The 19,738-nt window shown below is 44.5% G+C and overlaps 1 protein-coding gene, 1 long non-coding RNA gene and 1 pseudogene across 6 annotated transcripts in view; 2 read left to right on the top strand and 1 right to left on the bottom strand.

Annotated features, from left to right (window-relative positions):
- LOC113618321 (uncharacterized) overlaps nt 1-14,427 on the top strand; it is a 35,967-nt gene extending 21,540 nt beyond the window's left edge. The window contains exons 3-4 of the long non-coding RNA XR_003431972.1: nt 5,996-6,207; nt 14,134-14,427. This is a non-coding gene — a long non-coding RNA (uncharacterized LOC113618321). The remainder of the gene's footprint in view (nt 1-5,995; nt 6,208-14,133) is intronic.
- On the bottom strand, nt 4,235-5,003 carry LOC113618320 (thymosin beta-10 pseudogene; annotated as a pseudogene).
- Nucleotides 14,428-15,907: 1,480 nt separating the features above from the next.
- The window catches only part of OSBPL3 (oxysterol binding protein like 3), a 206,580-nt gene continuing 202,749 nt past the window's right edge, over nt 15,908-19,738 (top strand). For 4 of the 5 annotated variants that reach the window (XM_027102370.1, XM_027102368.1, XM_027102371.1 and 1 more), the window contains exon 1: nt 15,909-16,179. The gene's annotated coding sequence lies outside the window, so the exon portion shown is untranslated. Of the gene's footprint in view, nt 16,180-19,738 lie in introns of all 5 variants that reach the window. The other variant, XM_027102367.1, reaches the window with a different exon arrangement.

Below are 19,738 nucleotides of genomic sequence, written 5' to 3' on the forward strand. Positions count from 1 at the left end.
AAGAACTCTTTCTTTTTCCTTCAATGTTTAGTCTTTGATACCAGAATGTATTTTTATACCTCTTTATGATTTATTCAAAGCTTACTCTACCTGAAGATACATACATATTATATATAATATATGTTATATACAGTTATATACTATAGTTATATACTATATAGTTATATATTATATATAGTTACGTATATAGTTATATATTATATTTATCTCTATATCTTATATATTATCTATATACTATACCTATATAAAATAGACTCCACTATAATGAAAATTTGGATATTATTTGATTGATGATTGGCTGCTGACCCATCCTATTGTCAGATGCCAGCAAACTGATAGTTTACATTAAGGAGAGGACTCAGGTTGGGGAGCTGGCCACACCAGAAAGACCAACTCTATGATTAGAGGGCTGGGACTTTGTGCCCTGACAGCCCTGATTTCAAGCCCATCTTTGCCTCTTACTGGGCAACCTTGGGCTTGTTTACTGATGATAAATTTCCTTATCTTCAAAATGGGAGTCACGGCAGAAATGGCAGGGTCCTAGCAGGAAACCAATGACACACTTAAAATGGATACTTTGAAAAGAGTTTAGTAAAATTTAATAAAGGGACAATTTACAAAGCTGTGGACAAATTATAAGGAAGTCACAGCGATAGTGCATTGTCTCAAGGCCAGAAACATTGAGTGTCATTTCCACCCCCAGACCTGAAGACAAGAGGGACAGGGTCAGTTGCCAGAGCTTAGAAGTGAGTAACGTCAAAGGGCAAACCCAACAGGAGCAGCACCTTTTGTGGACCCTGATGTGACTGTGCAGGTGGGAAGCTGGGGGAACAAGTAACCTGGGCTTACGCACCTCCTCCCTCTCACCTTCTGCAGGGGCTTTCCTGTTGATGAACCCAACTTGAATCCCGAGGGCAAGAGAGCCCTTTTAAAGAGGTCCAGTGGTTCTGGGATTTGGGCCTGCATCAGAATCACCTGCAGGTCTTGTTGAAATACAGAGCTCTGATTCAGTGGTGGTGGAGGGGGCTTGGATTTTGCGGTTCAAACACTTTCCCAGGTGATGCTGATCCAGCTGGTCTGGGGACCACACGTGGAGAGCCACTGATGTAGTCCTGGGTACAAAGGAAGGTGGAGAATGGTGGGCAGTGGCTCTGAAAAGGCAAGCGGAAGATATCTGGCCCAGTTTTCTTAGTTGTTAGAGGATTCAATGGATGTATGTTTAAGTGCTTGTCATGCTGGAGGTTATCAGTAAATGTCCCCTTTCCTTGACTTCAGGCCTCAGCGTGCTCTTTGACTCCTCTTGACCATTATGGCTTCTACCAACTGCTCTGTTCAGATCTTCAAGACCTGCAAGAGGGCTCCCCAAAATCCTAACTCTGAACTTGGTCTCACCATCTGTTTTCTGCAGCTTCTCTCAAGCTCAGAGGACTCCTGTGCCAGCCTCAAGTCACCCAGGTTCCGACCCTGGGACATCTTCTTCCCTGCAAAGGTGTCGCTTTGAGCCTGAGGTGCTGACACTCTCTTTCGTTCTTGAGCTTTTATTTATTTATTTTTCAGGATTTATGACCCAAATACTTTAGTTTTTCTTTTAAAAAAAGTAACTCTCAATATGGATGTTTTCTTTTTCTTTCTTTTTTTAATTCCAAATGGCTAAACAAATACCTACTATATGACTTCTTTGGGGAGGTACAAAAAATGTTTGCATTTCAATGGAAAACATGCATTGTCTGCAGCATACCCTTTCAAGTTATCAGATTCTGTCCCTATTCATTGTCTTTGAGTTGTTTTGCCATGCTTTCTAAATTGTAGGTAACTGATATGTAAATTTCATCTTGTCAGGTGGTGATTTTAATTGACTTCCTTCCCTCTGTGGAAAAACTAGTTTTGTCTCTGCAATTATGTGAGATAATAAACGTTTCTTATTGTATAAATTGGGTTTTCCATTACTTGCAGGGAAGACCCTCCTGACTGACAGATCCCTTATAAATTGGGGTTAGTAATACTTCCTGCCTGCCCCACAGGATTGCCCTGTGAAAGCACTTTAAAAGGTGTTTGAGGATACATGTTCTAAAGGATGACGCAGAGTATATGGGAGGTATGATGCATAGGCCCCTAGCTGGCTGGAGGCTTTATAGCCTCTTCTTTGAGTTGAAGAATTAGAAAGGAAATTAGTTCACATACACTTCCTCTAGGCTTTAACATAGCTGCAGTTTTTGCTTTTGTTACTGTTACCGAACCATGTCAGCCTGACACACAGCAAGCCAAACGCTGAGACACCAAAGTTTCCAGCCCAGAAAGAGTTTATTCACAAGGCAGCCAAGTGAGGAGACAGGAGAACAAGTCTCAGATCCGCCTCCCTGAAGGCAGGGGATTGGGGTATTTTAGGGATAAGCAGGTGGTCTTAGGCTGGGGAAAGGTGATTGGAGGCAGGTTAAAAGGTGAGGTAATTGATGTTCTGTGCACATGCATCTGGGTTACATGTTTCTGCATATTCAAAATGGAGGCGCTTAGCATAATCTGTGAGTGGAGTTTTCCGGCCCTCTGACATGAAAAGGCCATTCACTGGACATCTGCACAGGCCCAGGTTTAGGGTCGGTGGTCCCAACCAGCCCCCAGCCAGCCTGCAGTGGGCAGGAGCAGACTCCAAATTCCTATAAAACCCCTGGGCTGCGTAAAGCTGGGAAGGTATGCAATTAAAGAGAGGAAAAAAAGAAAAAAAAAACCCAAACCTTAATCAATGAAGATATTTTTACAAGCAAAAGGGTTTTAATAATCTGTTCCCTTATCAGTTGTTCTGTAAGACAAATTCAAGCATTTCTATTAGTTATCAGCTTCTATTAACTATAGGGCATGGTTTCAATGCTAAACTGCAAAACACAGTGCTACTCAGGTATTTGCAGTAAACTGGAAAGTGGCTATTGGAATTTAGGGAAAATGGTCAAGTAGAAAGGCCTTTAGTGAATGCAATTTTTAAAACACAGTGATCAATACTACAAGGTTTAATTAACTGTTGTTGAATTTGTAAAGAAAAAAAAATGTTACCTGCCATTCCAGTTCTACAAGGATCAAGCCATCAGCCACTGCAGTTGCCCACTGACAATGCACTCTGAGGGAAATTCAGGATGGAGAAAAACAGCAAACTTTCTGTGCTTTGGATATACCGCCCCTTAGGTATTTAAGATGAATATCTATGGAAGAATTTCAAGTGACCCCAGATTGTTGCATCTTCCCATACATAGAAAAGCATTAAAATCATTAACTTGAGCTATCTCTCTTCTTTGTGATTAGCAATACTCTTTTGACACTTGACTACATGTTTTTCCCCAACAAAAAGGTTCATATATCTCCTGGTTCCTCCCTTTACCTCTTGGAGTTCCTCTGAGCTATCTGAGAGGCTGTCTCTCAGGCTATAGTCCTCAATAAAGTCCCCAAATAAAACTTAACTCATAACTTTTACATTGTGTGATTTTCCTTGTCAACACATTTCATTACCAGTATGTCATTTGTCATTACCAGTATATTATTTGTCCCAGTCCTGTAGGTGGTTGAGTTTCTAGCTCATTGTAGTACTGAGGTCTGATTTCCAGCACTTCTGTCATCTCTAAGGGGTGTTAGTTAGTCTGCGCAAACTCTTAGCACATAAACAAGTGCTCTTTATTAAATCCTCTTTGATGATTACAGTTACTATAGAACTCCTCTTCACCGACCCCTCCCTCCAGAAAAATTACAAGCACTTGAAAATTAGAGTCTAAATTTTTTTTTTTTTTTGTCTAAGCATGTTCTGAATACTGGGTTTGTGTTAGGCTTTATTAACACTTGGTCTTCAGGCTATAAAACCTTTCACCTCAAGCGTCCTCACTCTTCTAGCAGCTTCGATTGAATGGACAGAGAGGAGGAGACATCTTCCTAAAAAACAACCGTCTTCAAGGTTTGAAATCTTGTGACCAAAGTCATGGTTATAAAAGTCAGAAGGGGCCAGGTTTCTGTGAGCTCATCTTTGCTCTGGGTTAGAATTTAATGGGGTTTTTTTTGTTTGTTTTTTTGCTTTTGTTTTTGTTTTGCCATGCCACGAGGTATGTTTTTTGTTGTTGTTTTTGGGTGTTTTTTTTGCGGTACGCAGGCCTCTCACTGTCGTGGCCTCTCCCGTCGCGGAGCACAGGTTCCGGATGCGCAGGCTCAGCGGCCATGGCTCATGGGCCCAGCCGCTCTGCGGCATGTGGGATCTTCCCGGACCGGGGCACGAACCCGTGTCCCCTGCGTCGGCAGGTGGACTCTCAACCACTGCGCCACCAGGGAAGCCCTCACGAGGTGTGTTTTATTTTCATTAATCATACAAATAACTTTCTATAGTATTCCAGGGCAAACCAGAGAATTTGGCAGTCCCATTGGAGGGTCCCCTCAGAGACCTATGGGCTGGTGGCATCAGCAAGGAGTGCCTGGGTTCACAGTGCAGCTTGTCACTCATGTCCATCTTGCAGGTGGCTCTTCCTCCACATCACAGCTAGGGTCTCCAAGATGATGGGAGCGGAGGATCCTCCAGGTTCTTAGAAAATTTCACTCCGCTTGCTTCTCCTGCTCAGTGGTCTCTTTGGTCAGCAGGGTGTTCTTCTCCTGTGCCTCCATCTTCTTCAGCTTGGCCTTATTGAAGCTGGTGATTTCCCCCATGTCCGGCTTACCTGCCATTTTCTTAAAACAATCCGAGAAGTTCTGCTCCAGGCCCACAGTCCCAGTGCTCCTACTCACATTGCTGCAGCAAGAGACTAGAATTAATTGTGAAATCATTTTAAAAAGCTGTTGCAGACTTCTTATATCTTCATTCCTGAGCACCAACAAGCTCTAACCAACCAACCAACAGGTCTATGGATCTATTGGGTTTTAGTTTTGGGGTTTTTTTTAGACCTATTTTTAAAAGGTAAATACGTATTCACTCTTACGCTGGTTTGGACAATATAGACATGTTTGCTATTGATAAGAGGTTCTCATTTCCTCTTCTGTTGTGTATTTTAAAGCCGTCTGTTGTTCTCAATGCTGATTCCACATGAGAATCAGTAACATAATCAAAATATAATGACTCTGGGGCTTCCCTGGTGGTGCAGTGGTTGAGAGTCCGCCTGCCGATGTAGGGGACACGGGTTCGTGCCCCGGTCTGGGAAGATCCCACATGCCGTGGAGCGGCTGGGCCCGTGAGCCACGGCCACTGAGCCTGTGCGTCCGGAGCCTGTGCTCCGCAATGGGAGAGGCCGCAACAGTGAGAGGCCCGTGTACCGCAAAAAAAAAAATAAATAATAATAAATATATATATATGTATATAATGACTCTAAAATTATTAATAATATATTTCTTTTTCTTCATACTAAGTCTTTGAAATCCAGCATGTATTTTATACATAAAGCACATCTCAACTCAGACCAGCCACATTTTAAGTGTTCAATAGCTCCGTGTGTCTAGTGTGACCATATCAGACAGCACAGATCTAGACCTAAGACTTCAAATGATTTTAAGAAAATGAAGACATAGGTAAGCAGTAAAAGCATGCAGAGTCTCATCTTGTCCTCAGGGTTGGGTAGGCAGCAAAATACAGATCCTGACTAAAATGTCAACTAGGCAAGGCAAATACCATGCATAAGTTGTAAACACTGGAGAAAAGAAAGTAGAACCAATCAAATAAAAGGCGGGAAGTGAAAAGAAAATTAAAGAAAATAAACAAGAAATCATGGCTGATAGTTTAAAATATTACAGTTGGTCCAAACTTTGGAATACTGTGCTAAAATTAAAAAGAATAAGGTAGGCAGTGTCTGATGGCCTCCCCGCAGTGATCTCTGCTTACTAGTGTTAATGCCCCTGTGTAATGCCTTCTCCTTGAGTTTGGCTGGATTCACGGACTCTCTCCTAATGAACAGAATACAACAGAATTGATGACATGTCACTTCCGAGATTAGGTTATGAAAAGGACTTGGTTTCTGTCTTGTGCACACTCTCGCTCATTCTCTCTTAGATCACTCACCCTTGGGAAAGCCGACTGCCGTGTCCTGAGGCAACCTTGCTGAGAGGTCCATGTGGCAAAGGACTGAGGCCTGCCAAAAACCACATGAATGACCTTAAAAGAAGATTCCCACCTCACTCCAGGTCAGGCATTCAGATGAGATCACAGCCTCAGCCAATAGCTTGACACAGCCTCATGAGAGACTTTGAGCCAGAGTTGCCTAGGTAAGTTGCATCTGAAACTCATCCACAGAAACTGTGAGATAATAAATGTTTGTTACTTTAAGTTGGGGGATAATATGTTATGCAGCAATAGATAATGAACACAGTAGCTATATATTAACATTAAATATAAAAAACCCCAGTTGCTGTTTAGTACATGTAGAATGAACCCGTATGTAAAAAAATGCAAAAATTAAAATGTGTGAGAGGTAGACAGAATAAGATTTATTAATATATGATTATTCCTGTCTTTCCTTTCTCCTTTATTCTCCTTACATACACTAAAGTGAGTCTTTTCCTTCCTTACCCTTCTCTTAGATGCTAAATCAGAAGAGTATAAAGAGATCTGCCTGAAAGTAGGAAGGATTTAGTGAAAAATCAAGCTAGTGTACAAAATAAAGAACTGGAGGTTAAAGAGAAAAGAAAGGAGAAAAATATGCACAAATTGGGGCTTGACAAAGTTTTGTGATTTAGCATATCAGAGATCCTAGCGTGAAAAGTATAGTATGGGTTTGAACTGGGGCACTTTTAGGGTTTTCAAGAGATGGGTACAAGGATTGGAAATGCTTCTTCATTAATATTTTGTGGATGAACTACTTTCTTTGAATCTAATATTATTCAGAGACTGGGCTATGTGGAAAATAGAATTTAGTAGGGTTATGTATGTATATAGATAAATGTTGGTACATAAAACCTTATAAGGAAGCAGTGAAAGGCTTTCATTTTTCATTATTTGTTCTTCTGTATTTGAAATTTTAATAGCAAGCTATATTGATAAAAATCTGAAGAAGTTATTTCACTGAAACATCTGTGCGATGTTGCCAGTGCAAGACACATGTGACAAATTCTTAGCAACAGCTATGACACAGGTAGGAAATGGGTGCTGGTGGCCCCAGTGGTGACATGAGACAGAGAAAGAGAGAAGAAAAGGTCGCACCATGGGTAACTGAGAAGCTTTGCAATGAATACATTCAGAACATCCCAGAATTTATTAGGAGGAACTTTGAGAGGTGTCGAAGATGAAGCAATTGTGGATTGTGGGAGAGTCAGAGAAATCCTGTTTTTCGACTGACTTGTGACCCAGTTTTAACCCTGGGATTGTGAAACCTGGGGGAATAAGTATGAAACCTCCATAAAATTATTGACAACTGTAATCATCCCCTAAACAATATTATGCAAAAGACTCTCAGAAAGTCAGGTCAGCTACTGGGTGCAGAGAAATTGGAATGCTCAAATACTGCTTGTGAGCAGTTACACAGGCAAAAACAAGTTTGTAGAGGGTAGTGTGGCTTTTAAAATACCTGAAGGAAAATAATTCTCTTTCTAAATGCCCACTCTCCCGTTCCCCAAACGTCTCAGTCACCCTTTGCCTGTGAAACATACGCAAACCCCCAGGAGCACTTAGTTTACTGTGGTGCAGTAACCATTGCTGAGTGCCTTCCTTGAGTTTAGCACTGTGCCAAGGGATTCAAGCATCATACAGGATATATCCCCACCCATCAGTTCTTAAACTCTGGTCAAGGAGAGAAATCACACCCAGCAAACAGTGAGTGACAGCGTTGGGTGTACTGAGACTATCTCCTCACTGTCAAAATATGAGACTGCATGGTACAGGAAAACAGATAATAACTAGGCACCACATCATATAACATCAACTCGATGAGGATATTTGGGCATTTATAAACTTTTCCATTATAAAGATTACTATGGGGGTGGGGGGAGAAAGATTTAGGGACTTGCTTAAAATCAAACAGTGACCTCCCTCCTCCTTCCTTCCTTCCTTCTCTTGCTTTCTTCCTCCCTCTATCCATCTATTCATTTAATCAATGTTTATTTAGTGCTTACTATGTGTCAAGCTCTGTACTAGGTCCTGGGGATAAAAAGGTTAGCAAAAACTCTGGCCCTCAAATATCCTGGAGTGTGTAGGGGAGATAGATCAAATAATTATACAAAAATATGTAATTATAATTTTGATAATGTTATAAAGGTTAACAATATAGTGCTGTGAGACTATGTAACTTGACCATGGGATTCAAGTCTAGATTGACCCCAAATTCCCTGCTGCTCTTACTAACCACTCTTTGCCTTTTGCAAAGTAGCCAAACTACCATCCTAAAGATTGTATTGCTAATTCTGCTTCTGGAATTTCCTTTTCTTTGTTGAAGCTGCCATGGTAGTTCACTGTACTTGCATCACAGTTGTCACTGCTGGTGTGTAGCAGAACCATTTCAGGCTTGAGGTTCAGAGAGCCCCAGTTCCAAATGCTCATTTTGTCACTTTCTATCTCTGTGACATTGGGCAAATAATTAGACCTCTCTGAGCCTCAGTTTTCCCAACCGTGAAATGGGAATGATAGTATATGTCAAGCACATGGGACTTAATATCCATGCAATAATTAACTATTATTATTATTAACAACTGAGAATGTTACTGCCTGTAAATCTGGACCCAGGGAAACTGGTCAGTTTGTCCAGAGTTAGAGCCGTACCTGATGCCTAAATTAGAATTTTATACCTTATGTTCATGAAATCTTTCTCAAGATTAGAAATAAGCGCTGTAGGGACTTCCCTGGTGGTCCAGTGGTTAAGACTCCGTGCTTCCATTGTAGCGGGCACGGGTTTGATCCCTGGTCTGGGAACCAAGATCTTGCATGCCGCACAGCATGGCCAAAAAAAAAGAAAAGAAAGAAGCATTGTATGTTTGAAGACAGAAAAGCAATGGAACTATATGTCCACACAAAAAAAGATGGGACCTTCAGTGTTTATATTAATGGAGCTGTCATTTTCTGTTAAAGAAACACATTTGAGTAAGAAGCTTCCAGCCAGAGCACTTTAGTTATATGTTTTGGCAACAGTAAGGGTATGGTGTAGGGACTCTATGATTCTGGACAGCAGAATCAGGGTTTTGTTCCTGGAAAAGTAATGTTAGATTGTTTATCCGTTTACATCCAGTAAGACTATTATCTGCTGATTGCAATTACAACCCCCTGGAGATATTTGGACATCACATCCGTTCTATTACATTCTTGGTTCCTTGCTACCCCCCCTTTTTTTTTTTTGGCACCTCATCTTTATCCAGATGAGCAAATTGTTGCCAACCAGTGTACATTATTCTGATCAGTTCTTAGGAAGGAGGCTATGGGAGTACAAGAGTACATCCAATGAATGGCTGAGCGAGCCCTACACCCCCCAAACTGGAGGTTTGGAAGCCCCTTGATGTAAAGGATCGTATTGGGACTAGATCCTAATCCTGCTCAGCCACTCATTAGGTGGAAAACTTGAGCTGGTCACCAACTTCTCTGAACTTCAACTTCTATATCTTGGGCACATAGTAAGCACTTCTTTTTTTTTTTTTTTTTTTTTTGCGGTACGCGGGCCTGCCACTATTGTGGCCTCTCCCAGAGCACAGGCTCCGGACACGCAGGCTCAGCAGCCATGGCCCATGGGCCCAGCCGCTCCGCAGCACGTGGGATCCTTCCGGACCGGGGCACGAACCCGTGTCCCCTGCATCGGCACGTGGACTCTCAACCACTGCACCACCAGGGAGGCTCAGTAAGCACTTCTTAAGTGTTTTAGATATTAATCCTGTGCCATAGGTTTTATTCTCCCCATTTTTCATATGGGAAGACTGAGTGCTGTTCAGAGGGGTTAAGCTCAATGGCGTGTGTTTAGTTGATGATGCAACTAACGTTTAAACCAGGGTTTCTCAACCTCAGCACTACTGATGCTGTGGACCAAATAACTCTCTGTTGTGGTGGCTGTCTGTGCATTGAAGGATGTTTAGCAGCATCCCTGGGCTCTGCTCTCTCCCATTCCCAGCTGTGACAACCACAGTGTCTCTGGACATCATCCAGTGTCCTCAGGGAACAAAAAATGGTGTCTTGCACCAGGTGGAGAAGCACTGATTTAAACCCAGGGTCTTTCTGGCTCTAAAGCCTACAGTCATTCCACGACATGACATCACTCATAAATACCATTTGATTCCTCATTTTAAAAAGGAATTTAAACAAGGTTTTTGTTTAAAAAAACAATAATCACATATTATTTCCAGAGGTTGATTAAAGTGAAATCAGTATATGTTGTCATGTTTCCCTCTTTTCCTTTTTTTTTTTTTTTTTTTTTGTCTTTTAATCTATTAGTATTTACCACTTGACTTCTACTGACTCCCCCATCAGGTGCCCACTGATTTCATTGTTCCCCTTCCTCCATCATAATCCTCTTTGTACCTTCAGATGGCTTAAAGCTTTAGCTATTAAAAGTTTGTTGGTTGCTGTGTTTAGGTTTGTCTTTTGGTTTTAAAACAGAGCTCAATATTTTGGGTTAAAAGCATGGGTGCCCTACCAGCAGTTCTCAATGCTGGCTGTCCATTCAAATCCTCGGCAGTTTTTATAAATGAAAACTTCTGTGGGTTCTGATTCAGTTGGGAAGGGGAAAAATGGGAGTTTTAAAAACTACTCAGCTGATTCTAACAGGCTAAAGTGCTGAGAAACTCTAAAAAGGCAGCAGAGTTTATTTGCTGCATTAGTAGTTCCTCTCAATCAGAATCACCAGAATTTGTTTAAACAAACGAAAAACAAAAAATATTTCTCAGAAGCAGAGATTAATTCATTCAGTAATTCTGGGGTTGGGCCCCAAACTCTTCATTTTAACAAGTGACTAAGGTGATTCTCATGGTGTGGTCCACAGACCAACTTGGAGAAACACTGTCAAGAGTTTGTTTGAGTCATACTCGGTTCTGCTTCATACAAGCCAAGTAACGAGGAAGAAGAAGTGAAACTTCTGAACCCCAGTAGCCTAATCTGAAAAGTGAGGATGAAACAGAGCCCACCTTGCAGAGTTTCTTTGAGATCCAAGGAGACATTGCACAGGTGCAGAGCCTTGGGATGTGTTCTGGTCATCTATATTATTAATGGGTTTAGAACCTTAGGCAATTTGATTATTATTCTTACTAAGGTTTGTTTTGGTTTGGTTGGTTGGTTGTTTTTTAAAGTTAAAGCTAACAGTATATGGGGCTTCCCTGGTGGCGCAGTGGTTCGGAGTCCGCCTGCCGATGCAGGGGACACGGGTTTGTGTCCTGGTCTGGGAAGATCCCACATGCCGCCGAGCGGCTGGGCCTGTGAGCCATGGCCGCTGAGCCTGCACATCCGGAGCCTGTGCTCCGCAACGGGAGAGGCCACAACAGTGAGAGGCCCACGTACCACAAAAAAAAAAAAAAAAAAAAAAAAAATCTAACAGTATAAACTATTTATAGATCACTTTTGGGTGGAGGGAGGGGTCCTTTGGAAAACACATATAGCGAAGTTGGTAGAGTTCTCGGGGGTGCCTGCCAGCCCACTTTGCACGCTGTGTCCACATCTGCCTCCCCTACTAGAGGGTAAGCTCCTGCACAGCACTTCTTCACCCACACTGCACCTAATCCTCTTCTCTGCCTTGTCAGTGCTCTGGGCACCTTGTTGAATTGAACGACTGGTTCTATTAGTTTGCTAGAGCTATTATAACAAATTACCACGAACAGAATGACTTAAATAACAAAAATTTATGGTTTCACGATTCTGGAGGCTAGACATCCAAGATCACTATGTTGGCAGGGTTGATTCCTGCTGAGAGCTGTGAGGAAGAGTCTGTTTCATGTCTGTCTCCTCGCTTCTGGTGCTTTGCTGGCAATCTCTACTGTTCCTTGCCTTGTAGAAGCATCACCCCGATTTGTGCCTTAATCTTTTTGTTCCTTTTTTATAAAATATATACCTTATGTATAAGGTATATGTATGCCTTATGCTCCCACAGTATAATGTGCTAAAAACTGGTTCTGTCAATGCTTGGAATAAAGTCAGTCTGTTGTCACTGAAGTTGAGCAATTTTCCTCTAGAACATTCCAGAAATTTTAAATATCTGATAAAAAATGACTGTTAGAATGAACTGTGACCTTTAGTTGCACTGATAGTTTCCACTTAAACTAAGCAGGAGCTATGTCTGATTGAGGAAGCCTAATGATGTTGCAACTTGATTGTAATAAATAATAATTTTTGATTGAAAAGTTAAAAATGTCAACAAAGACACGCAGAAGTGACTCTCTGCTCCTAATTCCCAAAATAATTTCTCCCTTCTCTGAACACACTTTTGGTACCTCTCTTAGGACATTTTCTGTTTTTTAGCTTGTATTGTAGTTATTTATATCCATGTCTGGTCTGCCCAATATATGAAACTGTAAAAAGGTTGAGGACAGGGACACCCACTGATTCAACTTTGGATCTCTTAAAATGCCGGCTCTCAATGATCCCTTACATAAAGGAGGAGTCTCTCTCTATTTAATGAAGGAATTGGTGAATTCATGTGCATTCCTCAGTCATGAGGACTAACACTTTTGAGAGAATGCTTACAAGGTGTTCCTATGCAACTAAATACTTTGATCCATTTTCCAGATAAAAGCAAAGGAGAACAAAAATGAATTAAGGGTATACAGGATGGCGGTTTACATCACCGCTTCAGACAAGTGTTTGCTCCACAAGTGGTAGCAGTGGCAAAAGGGAACACTTTAAGAGGGTAGGAGACCCAACCTCTAATCACTCATAGGCTGTATGATTATAGTCAAGATACTGGAACTCTCTCCCCTTCCTTCATAAAAGGCATTGATGAGGTGATAATTCCTTCTCATCACATTTGTCTTGTAGTCACCATTCAAGAAGATTGATGCTCTAATCTTATGACGATTTAAGATCCTATTCTTAAAATGGCTTGAAGTTTATGTAGCTTCAGCATGGTGATTCAGCATCACCTGAATCACCTGCTGACCTTGCTCTATCAGTAGCTGCTTCCTAAAACATTGTGTTGAGAAGGATTCTGAGGGCTTATTTACCTTATTTAGGCTAAGCGGAAGCCACAGCCTTGACTTCATTGTGATGTCTGGCATGAGGCAGGGAGGGGAGTATCAGTAAATAAGCCATGTCATCGCTGATCTAGTCCAATGCCTTCACTCCACAGGAAGAAAATGAGAATAGAAGTTCATGTCTTAAGTTTACCATATTCCAGGCATTATCCAAATTGCTTTTATATGCACACATTCATCTAATCCTTAGCCAGTCTTAAGAAGTTAGCATTATTATGATTCCTGTTTTGAAGATGAGGTTTATGGGAGCAAAATTTGCCTGAGGTTTACATTCTGGAAATCCATATCTTTAAGCACTTCCTTATACTGCCTCCTAATCTGTGGGCACTTACTATGTGCTAGGCTAATGGTACTCAGCCAGGAGTGGTTTTGCCCTCCAGGGGACATCTGGCAAAATTTTTGGTTGTGGGAGGAGAGGGGGTTCCTTGAATTTAGTGAGTAGAGGCCAGAGATGCTGCTAACCACACAGTACAGCGCCCCGCAACAAAGAAGTATTTGGCCCCAAATGTCAGTAGTGCTGAGACTGAGAACTCGGAGTTAAGCCACGTGAAAGTCATTTTTCAGACTGAGGATGAAACTCTTCCTGGAGCCCAATACATACAATTACTGCCTCTCTTGCAGAAAAAGAAAGGTGCTCTCAGAATCAAGAAGTGGTCATCATAAGACAGGAACCCAGGTAGTCAGATTCTAGAGGCCTCCATTAAACTCCTTTATCATCATCTTCCTCTACTATGAAAACACGTCAACTCTTTTAACACCTACTCACCTATTACGAATTTCAGAAGCTAGGAACATTCAGCCAAGTGTGAACAATCTCCACCGTGGTGTGTGTTTCTCTAAAGATAAGAAGTATTTGTTCCAACAGTTCCAAGAGGGTCTTTAGAAGCTCTTACTATAGAACCACTGATCTCGCTGGAGTAGACATTCAGATCCTTGCTTTAAAATAAAACTCTGAAGAGAAAGCTAATTTTAGGACATAACAATCTTTTTCAAGAATAATTAGCTCTGTGTTGTATTCAACTTTAATTTTTTCCCTTTTGTTTTTAGGAGCTGGTGAGCCTGGAAGCTTATTTAGGAAGAGGAAATGAAACTGAAAAGACACAGTAAGATTCCTCTTTTTCTTGGAAGCAAGGCACGATATGAATAATTCTCATGCTGTCCAATTAACTGCCTCAAGTACAAATAGAAAAAAAAAAATACACACTTGGTTATTTGGAAGAAATTGAAGAAAAAGCGAAGAACGGGATGGTAGTTTCAACAATAAAGCCCTATACAAATAACTTCCTTTCGGATTTAAGGCTTGTCTCCCGCAGAAAAAGCAATGCTCATGAAACAGGGTGAGGGTGGGTGATGGAGAAAGTTAAAGAAATAAAGAGAAATAAAAGAGCTTGAAGCGGGGGCGGGGGGTCGCGGGGGGGGGGGAATTGAGCTGCTTCTTCTGAGAGGAATTACCGAAAAACGGAAGGAGGGCTGGAAAACAACGGGCGTGGGCAGGGTGACTGCATGAGTTCAGAATGAATGGTCCGGGCGCCTGCCAGAAGCTTTCATCCGCCGGGCGTTGGTCGGGTGCAGGGGGATGATTTAAGAACCTCCAAATCACTGGATTTTAAATCTTCTCCAATAAGGTTTTCCGAGTGCCAGCGCGGGCAGCATATCGGTGGGTTTGTTCGGCAGCTTGTCGGGGTCCTCCCGCCCTCGCTCGTCGCCTGCCAGGTCCAAGACAGACAATCCCAGACATTCCGCGACCCCAGAAAGCGGAGAACCGAGCGCGAAGAATGAAATGCGGATAGCGTGGCTCCGGCAAGAACCTCAGAAACCTTATTTGGGGTCGTCTAGGAGGCTGGAAATGTGTCGAGTGCCGCAGGTGGTGGGCGGCACTGGAATTTAATATTCTGGAGCCCCTACACTGTGACAGGCAGCGCGCCTAGAGAGCCACACTCAAGGTCTAGCTCGGTGAGGTAGGTTAGAAGGATCTTCAGCGAGGTTACACACCTTGCATTTGCCGCTCCCTCTGCCTGGAACGCTCTTTCCGATACGTCTGTGGTAGCTCCCCGGTTTAGGAGCTTTAGGGTGGGATTTCTCGTCTATCATGGAGCTCCTGCATTTTAATTGTAACTGTGATGCTTTCTCTCCCCTCCCCTTCGCACATGAACTGCGTACAATAAACAACCACGCTCCCCTCATGTCTCCTCCTGGGACCCGGCACCAATCTGCATCACTGCCTCTGGATGTCGGGGTCACAGCCTCCCGCCGGATCCCATGGGGATTCTGTCCTTCGTCATCCCGTGCCTGCAATCCTCCCTTCTCCACGTGATTTTTTCCTTTCTCTATCCCTTTGCCTCGGTCTGAGTTCCTTAAGAGGTCGAATCCTCTTTGCCTGTTCGCCCAGTGTGTCCTCTGAAACCGTGTCCTTTAACCAGCCTCTCACGCGCCGCCCTCTCTTCTTCCTCCCTCCCTGGGAGGAAACGCCGCTCCACGAACATTTACTGAGTGTCAAGGGCACGCATATAGCGCGCTGGGCCGCCGGGAACTCCTACCCCCGCCCAAAGGCAACTCTCACCTCCCTCCACCCCTCGCACCCGTCGGGAACTCGGCTTCCCACCTCCCCTGACTGCGTCATGGAATCGGTGCTTTTTCCAGGTGCATGGCCCCACCTCCTTCCCCGGAGGCGACTCCTGGTTGGTGGGAGTGTGGGTCACTCTGCCGTCCCTCCCGCCCTCCCCGCGTGGCCCCGCCCCAGAGCGGGCTCTGGCTCCTCCTCCTCGCTCACGCCCCTAGCTCCCCACTCCAGCTAATCGCCTGGAGGCGCGCGCGGAGAAGTTCTGGGCAAAGTACTGGGAACTGGGTGAGCGATAGCAGCGCACGCGAGCCGGGCGGAACAAGGGGAGCCGAGAGCCAGGCGGCCAGTGCGCGGCGCAGGTTCTGACCCGGGCGGCCGTAGGCGAGTAGCCCTCCCCGCCCCTGTCTCCTGCGGCTGGTGAGGGAACTATCAGCTGTGCGTTGCTGGGGGACCGAAGAAGCCGGGTTTGCCTCCTCCCGCGTGTGTGGACGACCCCCGGAGCTAGGCGGCGTCCGCGGCGGCAGAGCGTGCAGGTTAGAGTCGGGATGCCCGCCAGGATGGCGCTGGGGTGTGGTGGGGCCCCGGGCCGTGGCGCGGGCTCGGAAGGGCTGCGGTATGGGGGGTGCCGCCGGTCTCAGCAAGCCTGGAGTCTGCCTCCTGTCGCCGAGGAACAACCGGTCAGTGGGGGCAGCCCCGAGTCGCCCTCGGTGCCGGCCTCCCGGGAGTTAGGGCCCGAGTGCTGCCCGCCCTGGAGTGCTCTCCTGAGAGGCACGGTTTGGCCGGGATTGACGGCGAGAAGGCGCCGAGCCTGGGTCGGGGCACCGGAGGATGCGGCTCCGAGCGTTGTTCTGGGCAGCCGGGAGGCGCGGCGCCGGGGCGGGAGGCACAGGAAACCAGCTTGATTGGGCCGAGCGCGAGGCTTCACCACATCCGCGGGCTGGGGCGCGCCGGGGGCACCTGGGAGGCGCTGGCCTTGCAGGCTCCGGGCTCGCCCGCCTCCCCGCGCCCGGCCTGCTCCAGTCTCCGGCACCCAGGCTGCGGTCTGAGGGCACTTGTCCCTTCGGGCTTCCCAGCAGCCTGGGAAGCGTTTGCAGCTTCTGGAGTCACTAATGGGCATTGTTCTAGATCGTCCAGATACTTCTTAGGTCAGGGCGCGCCTCCCTCTTTCGGTAATGCAGCTTGCCAGCCACCTTACGCACATTTGTACTCTCTCCTCCGTCTCACGAACTACCAGTCTCTTCTATAGTCAGGACTCTAAGATGAGGGGAGCTGTGAAGTTGTCGCTTTCGATGTGTCTGGGGATTGCGCTGAGGTGCATCTGACCAACGGCCCCCCGCCCCCAACAATGTTGCCCTGACCCTCAGAGTCTGAGTACTGGGATGAGGGCATCTAGAAATGTTTTAAGCTGCAGCTGCAAAACAGATCCATCCATAGACAGGTAAAGGTGTAGGTCTAACTTTTGGGCACCCACACTCTACCTCCAAACATCATTCAATGTGAGGCCCCCCTTCTGGCCCAAGGAGACCAACTAGGCAGGCCTGGGCTGAAACGCACCCAAGCTAAATGACCATCCCCTCCACCAACATACTAGCACACCACCCTGTTTGGTATATAGTCTTATTAGCTAGGTATTTCTAACTAGATGGGAAATTGAGGCTCCAGCAGGTTAACCAGTTTTCCCAAGATTATCCTGACAGAACTAGAATTCCAGCTCATTTTCTCTCTATTGTGCTGGGCTGCTTCCAAGAAACTAAAATGTGGTTTCCACCATTACAGCCAGTAGACATTTAGCTTTATTTATAACAAAAGCTATTGCTTAACCAAAAGATTTTATCATTACTGAGATTTAGTTTCAATAATAGCCTAATAATTATGCTGTAAACCAGATACTACCAGGCTGCCATAGGCTGTATTCTTTCATCTTCGCCATCTTGATGGCAGTGCTGTGAGGTTATCTCCATTTTATAGATGAAGAAACTGCAGCCTAGGTTTGGGAATCTGCCCAGGGTCAGTAGTAGATTGCTGAATTAGATTTTTACTAATAGTCTTTCTGAGTGTAAATCTTTAGCTCCTTCCACTAGACTGAAATTTCTCCTGCTCCCACTATTTAATTAGATGTTAACTCATTATGATAGAGTTCAATGTTATAGCATATTAAAACCACCTGAGGCTGAGCTATAAACTTTCCACTGCCAGTAAGAGTCTAGTTGTACTATTTTCTGAATTGTTGAGACTCTTACTGCCATTGATATTTGTGGATGAGTTTATGGTTTGTGGGCCTGGTAGATGAGGCACATTTAATGTAGGAGGAAAGGAAATTCTCCTTTCACCTGGATTTAAATTTACTTTCACCTAAATCTAAAGAGAAATCTGATGGGTTTTACCCACTGTGGTAAATGGACTCTGAACACAGTAATGTTTTCTGCCTCTTAAGGAAAGTACTGGAAGACCAGCTAGTACCTCTGTTCCCATATGTAGAATGGAGAGTTAGAAACCACTACTAGTTCCAGAAGCTTCTGCAGCAACCTTTTGGCAAAATAACTACATTTCGACTCTTTGTTCTCTTGTAGTAAAACTGAGAGCAAGAAGTTAGCTAAGTATGTCATGGTTACCACCTGAAGAGCTAATGGCAAAATAGAGGATGGGAAGAAATTAGAGATCCCCTTTTTCTTCTACTTCATTCCAGTTTTAGGGGTAGTATAATGTTTTTCCTTGCATGATGACCTGGATAATCCACGGTTTCATTTATACTGTGCCTCTTGGCAGTACTATATTTTCTTAATTGTTAATTCCATTTCAAGAGTTCTCCAGGACTTCCTTGGTGATGCAGTGCTTAAGAATCCACCTGCCAATGCAAGGGACACGGGTTCGAGCCCTGGTCTGGGAAGATCCCACATGCCGTGGAGCAACTAAGCCTGTGTGCCACAACTACTGAGCCTGCGCTCTAGAGCCTGTGAGCCACAACTACTGAGCCCGTGCTCTAGAGCCTGCAAGCCACAACTACTGAGCCCACATGCCACAACTACTGAGCCCACATGCCACAGCTACTGAAGCCTGTGTGCCTAGCGCCCATGCTCCACAACAAGAGAAGCCACCGCAATGAAGAGTAGCCCCCACTCACCACAACTAGAGAAAGCCCCGTGCAGCAACGAAGACCCAGTGCAGCCAAAAATAAATATAAATAAATAAATAAATTTATAAAAAGAAAAAGAGTACTCCAGGGAGGGTTGGAGAATCCTTCAACCCAGAACGCCCACAGAAATGATGGAACTCTAGGGCACTGAGGAACATGGAGGCTGTTAAGTTGAAGGAGGCTTCAGAACTGAGAGTTGTTTATAGTTGCCTGTGAATTCCTTTCCTGTCTACATCTTTTTTTAAAATTAATTAATTAATTTATTTTTGGCTCTGTTGGGTCTTCGTTGCCGCGCGCGGGCTTTCTCTGGTTGCGGTGAGCGGGGGCTACTCTTCATTGCAGTGTGTGGGCTTCTCACTGTCGTGGCTTCTCTTGTTGTGGAGCACGGGCTCTAGGCACGCAGGCTCAGTAGTTGTGGCTCATGGGCTCTAGAGCTCAGGCTCAGTAGTTGTGGCACATGGGCTTAGTTGCTCCGTGGTATGTGAGATCTTCTCAGACCAGGGCTCGAACCCGTGTCCCCTGCATTGGCAGGTGGATTCTTAACCACTGCACCACCAGGGAAGTCACTCCTGTCTATATCTTATTCGTCAGCTTTTATCCCCCTTCTCTGGAAATGTCCTTCTTAACTTCCCGGTCACTACTGTTTAGACCATGTTTATACTCACCCCAGCTCCTATCTCTCCTCCCTCTTGTCTTTCACATCCATGCCTTCCAGTTGCCCCTGCAGCATCTTAGCTCAGTCTTAGGGACTTCTCTACTCTGTCCTAACATAGCTTACATTGTCTCCCTCAGCCCCGCCTTCATATCATAGTCAGGTAAATTCTCTAGATCCTGTCATTATATTGCTAAAAATTCTTGAGTGGCTTATATAGTTAATAATAATTATAATATTAATAACAGCAGCAGTAGCTGTTGACCTTCTTGTGCCAGGTACGGTCATGAGTACCTTACGTGGATTT

Source organism: Aethalodelphis obliquidens, unplaced genomic scaffold, assembly GCF_003676395.1.
Source record: "Aethalodelphis obliquidens isolate GAN/ISIS:26980383/991018 unplaced genomic scaffold, ASM367639v1 scaffold5, whole genome shotgun sequence".
Lineage (NCBI taxonomy): Eukaryota > Metazoa > Chordata > Mammalia > Artiodactyla > Delphinidae > Aethalodelphis > Aethalodelphis obliquidens.